This window comes from Trichechus manatus, unplaced genomic scaffold (assembly GCF_000243295.1).
Source record: "Trichechus manatus latirostris isolate Lorelei unplaced genomic scaffold, TriManLat1.0 scaffold00228, whole genome shotgun sequence".
Classification (NCBI taxonomy): Eukaryota; Metazoa; Chordata; class Mammalia; order Sirenia; family Trichechidae; genus Trichechus; species Trichechus manatus.
In genome coordinates, this window is record NW_004444164.1 from 151692 (window position 1) to 165983 (window position 14292).

The window sequence follows — 14292 nt, forward strand, 5'->3', positions numbered from 1 at the left end:
TTTTGTTTTTGTTTTTTTGTTTAGGCTCTTAAGAATGAGCAGTTCCTCTGCGGGGGTCAAGACCTCCTTTGGATTTCACCTGTGAGTTATGATAAAAAAAAAAAAAAGAATCAAACAACCTGTCACTCCTTTGCTTTACAGTCTGCAAAACACTAAGTTATGCATCATGAGGTACATAAAACCTTTGATTAGATTTTCAGTCCATTTCAGGAGACAAGACAAATTCAATCAGAAGCTATAAGTGAAAGATAGTATATAATTAAGTGCCTAACGCTGCGATAATAAACTACACTTTATAGAAGTCTGAATCAGGGAAAAGGCCAATATTTCTTATTTAACTGACATTTCCTGGTACAACAGTTCTGTAGGCTAGAAACATTGCCTTTGTAAGTCTAAAGAAAACTGGACATTTGGAATTAAAAGGAAGCAAATAAGGGTAAAAAAGAATAGTCTTTGATTAAAAATAAATAATCCCTTAAGTCACACTGAGACAATCAGAACTACTGTTAATATCTATTCATTCATTTAATAAGCTAGTACCTTCCGTGTTCCAGATACATGGGATACAATAAATAAGATACATTCATGTCCTTGAGAAGCTCTAGCAAATCATTAATTTTACCTCCTTCCCCTCCAGTTTTAACTAACAAAAATGTCTCCAGACATTGCCAAATATTTCATGGGGAGGCAGTGAGGGGGATTGTCCGCAGTTGAGAACCACTGATCTAGAGTATTCATCTTTAATAGAAAGAAACATTCTTAGAATGAAAGGGAGTCCTTTGTAATAATATCAATTAAATCGATGGTATAATCTCTTCCTTTTAATTCCAATCACACCAAAGCAAACACCCTAATGATACAGTGTTCTGCTCTCAAGTCAAGGAGAGTGCTTCTCATACTTTGCCAATGAGAACGCAAATTTGTACAACTTCTGTAGAGAACCCCCCTCAGGTTCGAAGGCACTCAAAATACAACTGGGGAAGAGCTGTCTCCTCAAAGTACAGTCTACCTTAGTGACATGGATGAAGGAAAGCTTTCGGGAACACCATTTGCTGATGTGGCACAATTCAAAATGAGAAGAAACAGTTGTAAACGTACATTAGTAATAGGAATGTGCAATGTGCAAAGTATGAATCTAGGAAAACTGGAAGTCATCAAAAATGAAATGGAGCACATAAAGATCAATATCGTGGGCATTAGTGAGCTGAAATGGACTGGTATTGGCCATTCTGAATTGGACAATCATATGGTTGGTTTACTATGCCGGGAATGACAAATTAAAGAGGAATGGTGTCACATTTATTGTCAAAAAGAACATTTCAAGATCTATCTTGAAGTATAAGGCTGTCAGTGATAGGATAATTTCCATATGCCTACAAGGAAGACCAGTTAATACAAATGACTATTATTTAAATTTACGCACCAACCACTAATGCCAAAGATGAAGAAATAAAAGATATTTACCAACTTCTGCAGTCTCAAATTGATCAAATATGCAACCATGATGCATTGATAATTACTGGTAATTAGAATTCAAAAAGCTGGAAACAAAGAAGAAGGATCAGTAGTTGGAAAACATGGCCTTGGTGATACAAACAATGCCGGAGATCACATGATAGAATTTTATAAGACCAACTACTTGTTCATTGTAAATACATTTTTTCAACAACACAAACGGCAACTGTACACATGGACTTCACCTGATGGAATACACAGGAATCAAATCGACTATATCTGTGGGCAGAGACAATGGAGAGGCTCAATATCATTAGAACAAAGCCAGGGGCCGACCGCGGAACAGACTATCATTGCTCACATGCAAGCAGAAGTTGAAGCTGAAGAAAATTACAACAAGTTCACGAGAGCCAAAGTACAACCTTGAATATATCCCACGTGAATTTAGAGACCATCTCAAGAAGAGATTTAATGCATTAAACACTAATGACTGAAGACCAGGCAAGTTGTGGGAAGATACCATATATGAAGAAAGCAAAAGGTCATTAAAAAGACAGGAAAGAAAAGACCAAAATGGATGTCAGAAGAGACTCTGAAACTTGCTCTTGAACGTAGAATAGCTAAAGTGAACGGAAGAAATGATGAAGTAAAAGAGATGAACAGAAGATTTCAAAAGGCAACTCAAGAAGACAAAATAAAGTATTATAATGAAATGTGCATAGACCTGGAGTTGGAAAACCAAAAGGAAGAACAGGCTCTGCATTTCTCAAGGTGAAAGAACTGAAGAGAAAATTCAAGCCTCGAGTTGCAATATTGAAGGATTCCATGGGGAAAATATTAAATGACCCAGGAAGCATCAAAAGAAGATGGAAGGAATTCACAAAGTCACTGTAACAAAATGAATTGGTGGATGTTCAATCATTTTAGGAGGGAGCATATGATCAAGAATCGATAGTACTGAAGGAAGAAGTCCAAGCTGCACTGAAGGCACTGGCGGAAAACAAGCTTCCAGGAATTGATGGAATACCAAGTGAGATGTTTCAACAAACGGATGCAGTGTTGCAAGTGCCCACCTGTCTATGCCAAGAAATTTGGAAGACAACTACCTGGCCAACCAACTAGAAGAGAACCATATTTGTGCCCATTACAAAGAAAGGTGATCCAACAGAATGCAGAAATTATCGAACACTATCATTAATATCTCACACAAGTTGTAGCAGTACATCGGCAGGGAACTGTCATTGACTATGCAAAGGCATTAGACTGTGTGGATCGTAACAAATTATGCATAACATTGTGAAGACTGGAAATTCCAGAATACTTAACTGTGCTCATGAGGAACCTGTACATAGACCAACAGCATTATAACAGAACAAGAGGACACTGGGTGGTTTAAAAACAAGAAAGGTGTACGTCAGTGTTGTATCCTTTCGCTATACTTATTTAATCTGTATGCGGAGTAAACAGTCTAAGCAGCTGGACTATATGAAGAAAAATGCAGTATAAGGACTAGAGGAAGACTCATTCACAACTTGGGATATGCAGATGACACAACCTTCCTTGCTGAAAGTGAAAGGGACTTGAAGCACTTACTGATGAAGATCAAAGACGATAGCCTTCAGTATGGATTACACCTCAACATAAAGAAGACAAAAATTTTCACAATTGGACCAATAAGCAACATCATAATAAGTGGAGAAAATATTGAAGTTTTTAAGAATTTCATTTTACTTGGATCCACAATCATTGCCCATGGAAGCAGCAGTCAAGAAATCAAAAGACTCATTGCACTGGGCATATCTCCTACAAAAGACCTCTTTAAAGCATCAAAAAGCAAAGATGTCACCTTGAGGACTAAGGTGTGCCTGACCGAATCCATGGTATTTTCAATTGCCTCATAAGTGAGTGAAAGCTGGAAAATGAATAAGGAAAATCAAAGAAGAATTGATGCCTTTGAATTATGGTGCTGGTGAAGAATATCGAATACACCATGGACTGCCAGAAGAATGAACAAATCTGTCTTAGAAAAAGTGCAGCCAGAATGCTCCTTAGAAGCAAGGATGGTGAGACTTTGTCCCACATACTTTGAAGATGCTATCAGGAGGGACCAGTCCCTAGAGAAGGATATCATGCTTGATAAAATAGAGGGTCAGTGAAAAAGAGGAAGATCTTCAAGGAGATGGATTGACACAGTGGCTGCAACAATGGGCTCAAGCAAAATAACCATTGTGAGGATGGCGCAGCACCAGGCAATGTTTTGTTCTGTTGTTCATAGAGGTGCTATGAATCAGAACTGCCTGGATGGCACCTAACAACAATAACTATAGAGAACAATTTGTCAATATGCATCAAAATATAGAAGATCACATATTCTTTGACTCAGCTGTTGGCCAGATCCTGTGTATTATTTATTTAGGTATCAACCTTATGAGTAAGTCTATATACGTGCTAATTGATGTATGTACAAGGATACTCACTGCAACATGATTAAAATAAGAAAAGATCAGAAGCACTCTCAAGACCCACTGAAAGAAGTTTAGGTACAACAATTACTGTACATCTATACCATGGTACTCATAACGATCCTGTACGACAGCGTAGAATTGCCCCATATGGTTTCCAAGGTGGATTCGAACTGCCAAACTTTTTGGCTAGCAGCCAAGCTCTTAACCACTGTGCCACCAGGGTTGCTACAGGGTTGCTAAGAATCGGAATCAACTTGATGGCAGCGGGATTGGTTTTGTGGTTTATACCATGGAATACTCTTGTTGTTTGATGCCATCAAGTCAATTCTGACTCACAGTGACCATGTGTTACAGAGTACAACTGTGCTCCATAGGGTTTTCTCAGCTGTAATCTTTACAGAAGCAGACCACCAGGACTTTTCCTCTGCAGCACCACTGGGTGGGTTCAAAGCGCCAAACTCTAGGTTAGCAGTCAAGCACAAACTGTTTGCGCCAATGGCAGCCATAATTATTAATGAGGGTGGTCTTTATGTATTGATGTGGAACCATCTTTAAAACACACTGTTAAGTAAAACAACAACATCAACAAAAACAAAATAAAAAAAACAATATGCAAAGCAGTCTGTGTAGTATGCCAACATTTGCATTAAAAAGGGAAGAATGTTATCTTTTGCTTCTATTGCAAAAGTTATCTCTGCAAGGATAAATAAGAAATTGCTATGGGAGAGGGGAACCTGAGTGTCAGGGGGAAAGGATGAGTGGATGATTTTCATTCTATATTCTTTTGTGCTTTTTGAATTTTAAACTATTTGAATGTTTATTACCTATTTAAAAATAATAAAAAAATTTAAAAGCTGGTGCTTCTCACCTAGGCAAAATTGAACGTATACCCTGAAGCTTTTCTATCAGTGATGATGAATTTGTCCATACTCTTTCCATCTGCTCTTTGCTGTGGAAGGAGGTCAGCCTGACCGTGCAACTAGTTAAAGGAAATCATAATTTCCTTATCCATCTTACTTATCTCCAAAGTAGGCAAAGTAATTATTTTTCAAAGTCAACAGCTGAGAAATACTTTTAAAGTGATGTCTGTCAGGCGAAAAAATAAAGTTTACTTAAGTTACTTTTCCCAGACTCTCTGACTCCTGTTTATCAGTTGATTTTTTCTTTTTCTTCCCCTCTTTCCTATTCCTCTTAGCTTTAGCAGCTGGTCCTCATATAATACATCCCTCAGACTATAAATCTAAGGACACCTAAGCCAGACTGTGAAATTGGGTCAAAATGTCAACGAAAATGAGTAAGAAACATTCATTTATTTCTATTTTTCCATCTACATTTTGGAAATTGACTAAATATGAAGATATGGAGTTAAAAAAAAAATCTTTTGATTGTCAGTTCTCAAATTCACCTCTTCTGTAACCACCAGGCTTAACAATTTATCACATCTCACAACAAAGCAATATTGTCTTCACTGGTCTCTATTAGTCAATTCCCCAGATTTACCCTACACTTGCTGCTAATGTTATTTTCCTAACACACAGATCGCACGTCTCCGTGCAAAAACAATAACAACAACAACAAACTATACATATGGTTCCCCACTACCTAGAAAATAAGATACATCCTCCTCAGTACTGTTTAAAAAACGTCCTTCACTATCTGACGCACTTTCTTTAAAGGCTGGTATCCTCTCTCATTATCATTTGCCAGATCCTGTATATTACTTATTTATCTTACAACAAGCTCAGAGAAAGATTATTTTTTTCATTTTTACAGATGAGGAAACTGAGACTCAGAAAAATCCAGTTCTCCAAAGTTGCACATTTAGTCAGTGGCAGGGTTGGAACTAAAACCAAGTTAGTCTGATGCCAAAACTCATGTTCTTAACCACTATTGCCTCCAAGAGCACAGAATGAGAGATAAAAATGAACCAATGATCTATGTGGATAAAAGAAGAGATAGCAAGAGGGGTGAATTTGAAAAGCATTTCCAAAAGATAAGTCCTTTGTAAAACTTTTTCTAATAACTTCAACCAAAAGCAATTATCCCATCTCTCATCTCCAGTAACAGTTTGTTCACTGTTTGTATCAACCTCAAGGCACTTTCCACATTCGGCTTCATACTTTGCTCTTTTTTGTCCACTTTCTCATCCCTGCATGCTTGGGGAAGAGAGTCCCAGGCAGAGGACACAGTTAGTGCAAAGGCCCTGTAGCAGGAGCTTGCAGGGAAGAGTGAAAAGGTCAGGGTGGCAGCTGGAGCTGAGTGTGTGAAGAGAGAAGAGGAGGGGCCATCACAGAAGTTAAGGTAGAGGAATCATTAGGTCTTTGCTCATGTGTTACCTTCTCAATGAGCCCCTCCTCCCAAATTATTTTTTTCCCTTCACTGATTATTATGGATTAAATTGTGTCCTTCAAAAAGATATGTTGAGGTCGTAACCCCTGGTCCCTGTGAACTTGAACCTTGGAAACAGGTTTTTGAAGATGTCTTCAGGTAACATGAGGTCATACAGGAGTAGGGTAGGTTCTGATCCATTCTGAGTGATGCCTTTATAAATGAGAAGAGACAGACAGAGGGAAGATGGCCATGTAAGGATGCAGTGACACTGTAGCTGCCAGTCAAGGAGCACCTGGGGCTACCAGAAGCTGAGAGAGACAAGAAAGGCTCTTCCCCTAGAGCCTTCAGAGAGAACATGGCCCTCCCAGCACTCTGAATTCAGACCACAAGCCTCCAGAACTGTCAAACAGTAACATTCTGTTCTTATCAGCCACCCAGTTTGTGGTATTTGTTACAGCAGCCCTAAGAAACTAATATGCTTTTGTTCTCCAAGTGCCTACTGCAGTGCTCAGCCCATTATAAGCTCTCAGCGAACATTTGTTAAATAAAATGATTGCCTTTTTTATAGTATGCATTTCATAGTATACATTTGAGGATAAGTTTTTCCTTGAGGATATATATAGGAGAGGTAATCATCCATCCTGGATGTTTTGGGGATAACTGTAATTCAAAATACTGAATTATACCACCACCATAAATGTTCTTCTATTTGCCCTAATTTTCACTTAAAAAGACATGGTTTTAATATAAAGGAATACAAATATACTATATCAGTGTTCTTTTTAAGCTGACTCCTCTAGAGTCCTGGGTGCTTGGTTGGTAATCAAAAGGTTGGATGTTTGAGTCCACCCAGAGGCACCTTGGAAGAAAGTCCTGGATATATCTACTTTCTTAAAAGCAGCCACTGAAAACTCTATGGAGCACAGTTCTTCTCTGACATACGTGGGGTCGCCATGAGTCAGAGCTGACTTGACAGTGACTGTTTTTTTGTTTCTAAAGATATCTGCTCTGAAGACAGGCAATTTTTAATTCTATCCCTAGATACGGAATGCATCTTATTTGGGGGCTTGCAAGTAACTGATTGCAATATTTCAAATACTTTTGGGGAAAATGTAATATATAAATAAATTCATTAAAAAAAATAGGAAATTAAGCAATATCCTTTCAGATTTGTCTTTCTGACCTAGAGATTACTTATAGTTCCTTCTGAGATCTTTCTGGAAAATTTAAAACTTTGCGATGAATTCACTAAAGTAACAGTGATTAAGGAATATATGTTAACCTATGTTAAAATTGCATATACAAGGTTAGAGGTTAAAATATTCTTTGATTTCAATAACATTTCAGTTCATACTTATTTATTACACTATTGTTGGGTCTTCCTTCTTTTCTTCCTCTCTACCTTCCTTCCTCCCACCCTCCCTTCCTTCCTTTCCTTACTTCTTTCCCTTTCTTTTTCAGTAGGGTGGGCATAGGCCTAATATAATTTATCTATATTTTATAATAGATTATAAAGTAAGATAATGAATCAACATTCTGTTCTTTAGTATTTATTTTTCAATATACTTTGTAGTTAAAATTATACCATACCAAAAATTTTAAGAAGCTTCCTAGGTGATGCTGATATGCATGCAAGATTTAGAACCACTACATTATATAACATCACATTCAGGTAAATTAAAATCAGACACCATATTTTTGTTTATTTAAAGTGTTAAAAAGAAAAGATGTCACTTTGAGGACTAAGGTATGCCTGACCCAAGCCATGGTATTTTCAATTGTCTTACATGCATGTGAAAGCTGGACAATGAATAAGGAAGCTGGAAGAAGAATTGGTGCATCTGAATTATGGTGTTGGTGAATAATGCTGAATATACCATGGACTACCAGAAGAAGGAACAAACCTGTCTTTGAAGAAGTACAGCCAGAATGCTCCTTAGAAGTGAGAATGGTGAGACTTCATCTCACGTACTTTGGATATATTATCAGAAGGGACCAGTCCCTGGAGAAGGACCTTATGCTTGGTAAAGTAGACGGTGGGCGAAAAAGAGGAAGACCCTCAACAGGATACACTGACACAGTGGCTGCAACAATGGGCTAAAACACAGCGATTGTTTTGAGGATGGCAAAAGACCGGGCAGTGTTTCGTTCTGTTGTACACAGTGTTACTATCAGTTGGAACCGACTTGAAGGCACCTAAAAACAGCAACAACAATTGGCAAAGACTAAACATGGTTCAATGGTGGCAAGAGTGCAGTGAGAATAGTATTCTCAGTCTTGCTTATGGGAGTACAAACTGACTGAAAGATCGAGAAAGTTGTAAGTATCTATATACCCTTTTAAACAATAATTCTACTTCTGGGAATTGAGCCTAAGAAAGTAAACACAATAACTTGTAAGGTTTTATGAACAAAGATGTTCATAGTAGGGTTATACAGTAGAAACTCTCAAATAACCTCCACTTAACCAACTAGCTTTCCATTTCCAGTATAAGATTTATTGATGAGGCCCAGGACACATGGAACTTCTGGAGCTGGTAGACCCCCCTCTGGTGGGCCTGCCTGGTTCTGCTCCTATCACTTATGTTGTATGAAGACCAAGAGTCAGTGGAGACTATTTCAAAACTTGTTCATGCCATTTCTTCCTGTTCTTGTCATCACATAATTTGACTACAATTATATTACATAAAATGATGAAGTATGAGCGCAAAAAAGTTTTTATTTTTCTGAAACGAAGCTGAATGCTTTGGGAAGACTTGACAAAGGTGAGCCCCTAAACAAAACTGCTATTTAGTTACGAGTGAGTAAGACAGCTGTTAAAATTTGGAAAATAATCGCAAACATTTAATATTTTTATTCTTCGTTCAGATTGCTTTGCTTCATTATGACAAAATTAAAATGGAAAAATATCAAAGGTGCAGTATGAGCTCATGTAAAAAAGAGGATATGAAACTCCAACCAGTGGATCCATTCTCAAAGAAAACATCTGGTTGGTGCTGTATCAAAAAGCTAGTGAATGATATAATTTCAAATGTTTTAATCTGAAAGAAAAATCTAAGGAATATATGTATCATTTTTATAATTTCTCATTTCACTTATATAGCTCTAATATCGTATGTAGAGAAAATACACATGTAGGGAAAATATTAGAAGGAAATACACTAAAATAATAGTGGATTAATATATGGTGGTATTATGAGTGACTTGAAAACTTTATTCTTTTCTATTTTAAAACCCTGTAAACATTTGGAGCCTTGGTGTTACAGTGGTTAAGAGCTCGGCTGCTAAACAAAAGGTCAGGAGTTCGAACCCACCAGCTGCTCCTTGGAAACCCTATGGGAGAGTTCTACTCTGTCCTATAGGGTCGCCATGTGTTGGAATCAACTCCACGGCAATGGGTTTGGTTTCTAAACATAGTATTATTTCCACTGTGTAAAATGTATCAAAAATTAAAAAGAAGAGTAAGAATGGAGAAACAAGATTACTACTAAATTCAACCCCACATCCCAGAGGTTTCCTATTTTATAATCCATGTTAAATCTTTGAGTTTCTCATTGCTAAGAATATTCATGGTGCATAAATGGCATGAGTGTTTTTCTCTGAAGTTCACCTTTAGATCCTGTTTTATCTCAATGCACTATCTGGGTTTTCAGATATTATACCAGCTCTTTACCTTATCTAAACTGGTTCTACACGAGTCTTTACTATATAATTAGACTCCATTAGAAAGCTGGGAAGAAATCTGGCTTACTTCTGCCCAGCTGAGGTAGTTTTACATGCTGTTGCTTCACAGTATTTGTTGTTGTAGTTAGCTGCTGTTGAGTTGGCGCCCAGTCAAGGTGACCTTATGTATAACAGAATGACGTATTGGCCAGTCCTGCGTCATCTTCATGATCCTTGATCTGTTTGAGTTTGTGGTTGGGAGCTGTTGTGTTGTCAATCCATCTCACTAAGAGTTTCCCTCGTTTTCACTGACCATCTACTTTACCAAACGTGATGTCCTTTTCTAGCAACTGGTCTTTCCTAATGACGTGTCCAAAGTAAGCAGGCTGAAGTCCAGTAGGCTACAAGTCCAAATTCAGGGTGTCAGCTCCAGAGGAATGCTTTCTCTGTCGGCTCTGGAGGAAGCTCCATGTCATCAATCTTCCCTTGGTCTGGGAGCTTCTCTACAAAGGAACCTCAGGTCCAAAGGACGCGCTCTGCTCCCAGCACTGCTTTCTTGGTGGTATGAGGTTCCCAGCACTGCTTTCTTGGTGGTATGAGGTTCCCATGTGTCTCTGCTCGCTTCTCTCTTTTATATCTCAAGAGATTGGATTAAGACACCATCTAATCTTGTAAACTTCATCAGTATGACCTCATCACAGTGATAGAATTTACAACACGTAAGGAGATCACATATAACCTCATCATAGTGATAGAGTTTACAATACATAAGGAAATCACATCAAATTACACAGTCATACAATATTGGGAATCATGATCCAGCCAAGCTGACAGATAAATTTGGGGGACACAATTTAATCCATGACAACCACTGAACCACCACTGCCTTCTAGGTAGCTACTAAAGATTTTTAAACCGGACAGTGCAGCAATTAGGAAGTTTACAAGGAAGCAGATTTAAGAATGCACTCACTAGCAGGGAAGAATCCACAGGTAAGGAGATCATTAAGAGGCTCTTGCCAAACAAGATGTAAGGAGGAATCCATTAATGTTGTTAGTATTAAGAATATAAGGAGAAAAGGAATATGAAAACTATTGTACAGGTGGCACTGGCAGCATTTAATGACTGGTAGCATGTAGCAGGCAAGGCTAGGGAAGGAATCAAGGATGAGTCCAAGGTTTCATACCAGAGTGATCAGGAAAGTGTTGGGGAGGTTGCCAAGATGACTCAAGCACAGGGAAGGGACTGTACTAGAAGACTTCTAATAAGCAGCTGCGTCAAGGATGGATGGTGATATGACTGTGTGTGCTTTAGCTACCCTAACCACTGCTCTCTCTCTCTCTCCATCCAACTAGCTCATTCCAAATACACAAATAATTCAAGAAAAAGGGTGTGCTTAATATGCAGCCACTCCTTTCAACTATGTTGGTCCTCCAACCCCCTTTAATATAGAAATTCAAAAGCCAACACTAAGGTATATAAAAACCGAAACCTATTGCCATCAAGTCGATTCCAACTCACAGAAATCCCATGTGACAGAGTAGAACTGCCCATAGGGTTTCCTAGGCTATAATCTTTACGGAAGCAGACTGCCACATCTTTCTCCTGTGGAGTGGCTGATGGATTCAAACCACCAACCTTTCAGTTAGCAGCTGAGCACTTAACCACTGAACAACCAGGGCTCCTTACTAAGGCATATAAGGGGTGAAAAATGGGAAGATTAGGTTTACAGACAGTGGTCTCCTGGAGCCAGCTCACAGGAGCAGATTATGTGCATCTCTTCCCAACTCCATGATCAGTGATAACACATAGGGAGCTTGAAATTGGACATGGTGGGGATATTTACTACCGAAATTGGCAAACTCTACAAATTAAGAATTTTTTCCCCTAGATAGCCCATTGTTAAACATTTATACCTCTCTTAAGAAACCAGCTGTGAAGAAAGAATAGGAAAGTTTCATATAAACCCTTGAGTAACTGTAAGGAGAAGTTTAAAAATATCATTTAGAAGGAGAAAAAAAGAAGCACACATGATTTTGAAGTATGCTTGGGATACATGGGTATAAAAACTCCTGAAAGGGGAGATGGCAAGTTTTATGCCCACCCAGAAAAATGCTCTAAATATTTCTAGATGAGTCATTGTTTCCTTAAAGGTAAAAAATTCTTCTGTTTATCTAAACAATAGCTAATACTCTGGTACAGATTATGTTTTCCAAAGATGACCATTGTAGCTGATTCCTGCTTCTTGCTCTTCCTGTTGAAATGGATATCTTCTGCAAGTTAGATTAACACTTAATTAAGCAATAATGAATTTACTCAGCAGGCTAGTGTGTTGAATGTAGGAGGTATTCATTAAAGAGATAGAAAATCACCACAGTAGTTTACTATATCACTAAATTTTGCTTTTAGAGCGACCTTCTGGAACTAGGTTTGCTCAACAGTGTCGACCCCACCCCCTCTACAATCCCATCTGCCCCATATTTCTCCTACCTCCTCAACTATGAAATTTATTATGAAGTTCACCAGAAAAGGGAAGATACAAGAGACAATTATGCCTAAATGACAGTTTGGTTGGATTAAAGTTAAGATAGCCATTATTTGTAACCATGTTCTCTTGTATAGGACAAAACGTGGTTCTTCAAGCCTACTTAGGTGTTGACAAAAATTATGGATTATACAGCAGGGATCTCCATTTTACTCTCAAGAAAACAATCAGGCACTTCAAAAGAATTCAGTCTCTTGCTACATGATTTGACACATAATAGTGCTCAAAAAGTGTTTTTGGAAAGAATGGAATATTTTTCTGTAACAGTAGGGTTCCAATATTTTAAGAACTAAGGGAGCAAATTTCCCTTTCACTTAAAGTATTGTTTTTGAAGTGTCAGATGAATGTACTTGATCCATAGCATGTAAATGTTGAACATTTATTAATTCTCTTAGCTTGAATATCTTTAATCTCATTTTGGTAGGAAATATTTCACGGAACTTTTGTTTAATTATCACTTTAACATTACCAAAACAGACTACATAGTGACATTAAAAAGTATACAGAAAGTGAGAAAAAGGATGAGGGAAATTTATTCACCATAAAAAGGGCAAAGGAAATAGGAGAAATAGGATAGAAAATGGCTTCATTTTATCTGGTGGTGGCTGTATGGCTTCTGCAGAATGAAGAAGGTGGATTAACACTGATGACTTCTGAGGTCTATGTAAAATCTGGTGACTAAATAAGTCTCCCTGCAATTCTCTTTTATGCTAAAAGCAAAAAGGTGAGTTCACAAGTTCACTAATCAAAGTTGCCAGACAAGTGTAGTACCTTGCTGAGTTTGGAAATACAAATGACACATCTATTTCTTATTCTTTCAAACTTATCATTTTTCCTATATGTGCTCTACCATTACTAGGCATTTTTACTTTTTCTGTTTTCTGTGATGCCTCTCCTACTAATCTTATGCATCAAGATACACACAGGAGGAGGTGGGGCCAAGGTGGCAGAGTAGTCAGACTCTTCAGATGGTCCCTCTTACAACAAAGACCCGAAAAAACAAGTGAATTGATTATATACAACAATCTAGGAGCCCTGAACATCAAAGGAAAAGTTAAGGAATTGGACTGAGTGGCAGGGGGAGGGAGAGACGGTTCATAAGCAGCAAGGAGTTGTCACACCTGATCCGGCGGGAGCCAGCACACTGCAGGCTGGATTGGCTGGTGTGTGATATGAGGCAGGCCGTGGCGTTCAGGACACATTTTCCATGTCAGGAAAGACCAGGTGGCGGAGACTCTGCTCAAGCCTCCAGAGCCAGTGAATCGCAGCGCTCAATTGGCAAAAGATAAGTATATGCGTTTAACCTATCCTGTGGATCAAAAAACACCCCGTTTGGGAAGAACCTCTCTCCCATTTACCTGGTCCCTCCCCGCTCTGCTTCATAGATTGCTGCGTCCCCTGGGCTGGAAGTAGGACCCATCATGGGCCCTGAGCCATTCTCCCAGTCTCGGAGCGGGAACAAATCAACAAACAGGGACAAAAATAATCTGCCAGCTCCCCTACGCCAGGAACTCAGAGCAGGCACAGCTCCTATGTCTAGGCATAGACATAAGGGGTCCAGTGACTTTGAATGCCTTTTATCCCTGCATAGACCTGTGTGGGCCCATTTCAACAGCACAGACCTCCTTAGCACAGTACTACAGGGTATATACCTGAAGCCTAACTTCACTGTATCAGCTATATGGTGGAGTGGCAGGTTCGTGACATTTGATACCACTCTGCCCATTAAGCACACATCAGGGGCTTGAGGACTGGTGGTTCCACCCACACCACCTAGCCACCTATGACAGGGGTCCAAGAGTAAGTGCTGTCTCTCAGTCCTTGCAGCCAACAG

At 38.7% G+C, this 14292-nt stretch overlaps 1 protein-coding gene across 1 annotated transcript in view; it reads right to left on the minus strand.

Annotated features, from left to right (window-relative positions):
• GPRIN3 (GPRIN family member 3) overlaps positions 1–14292 on the minus strand; it is a 76701-nt gene that overhangs the window by 10061 nt on the left and 52348 nt on the right. The window lies entirely within an intron of this gene.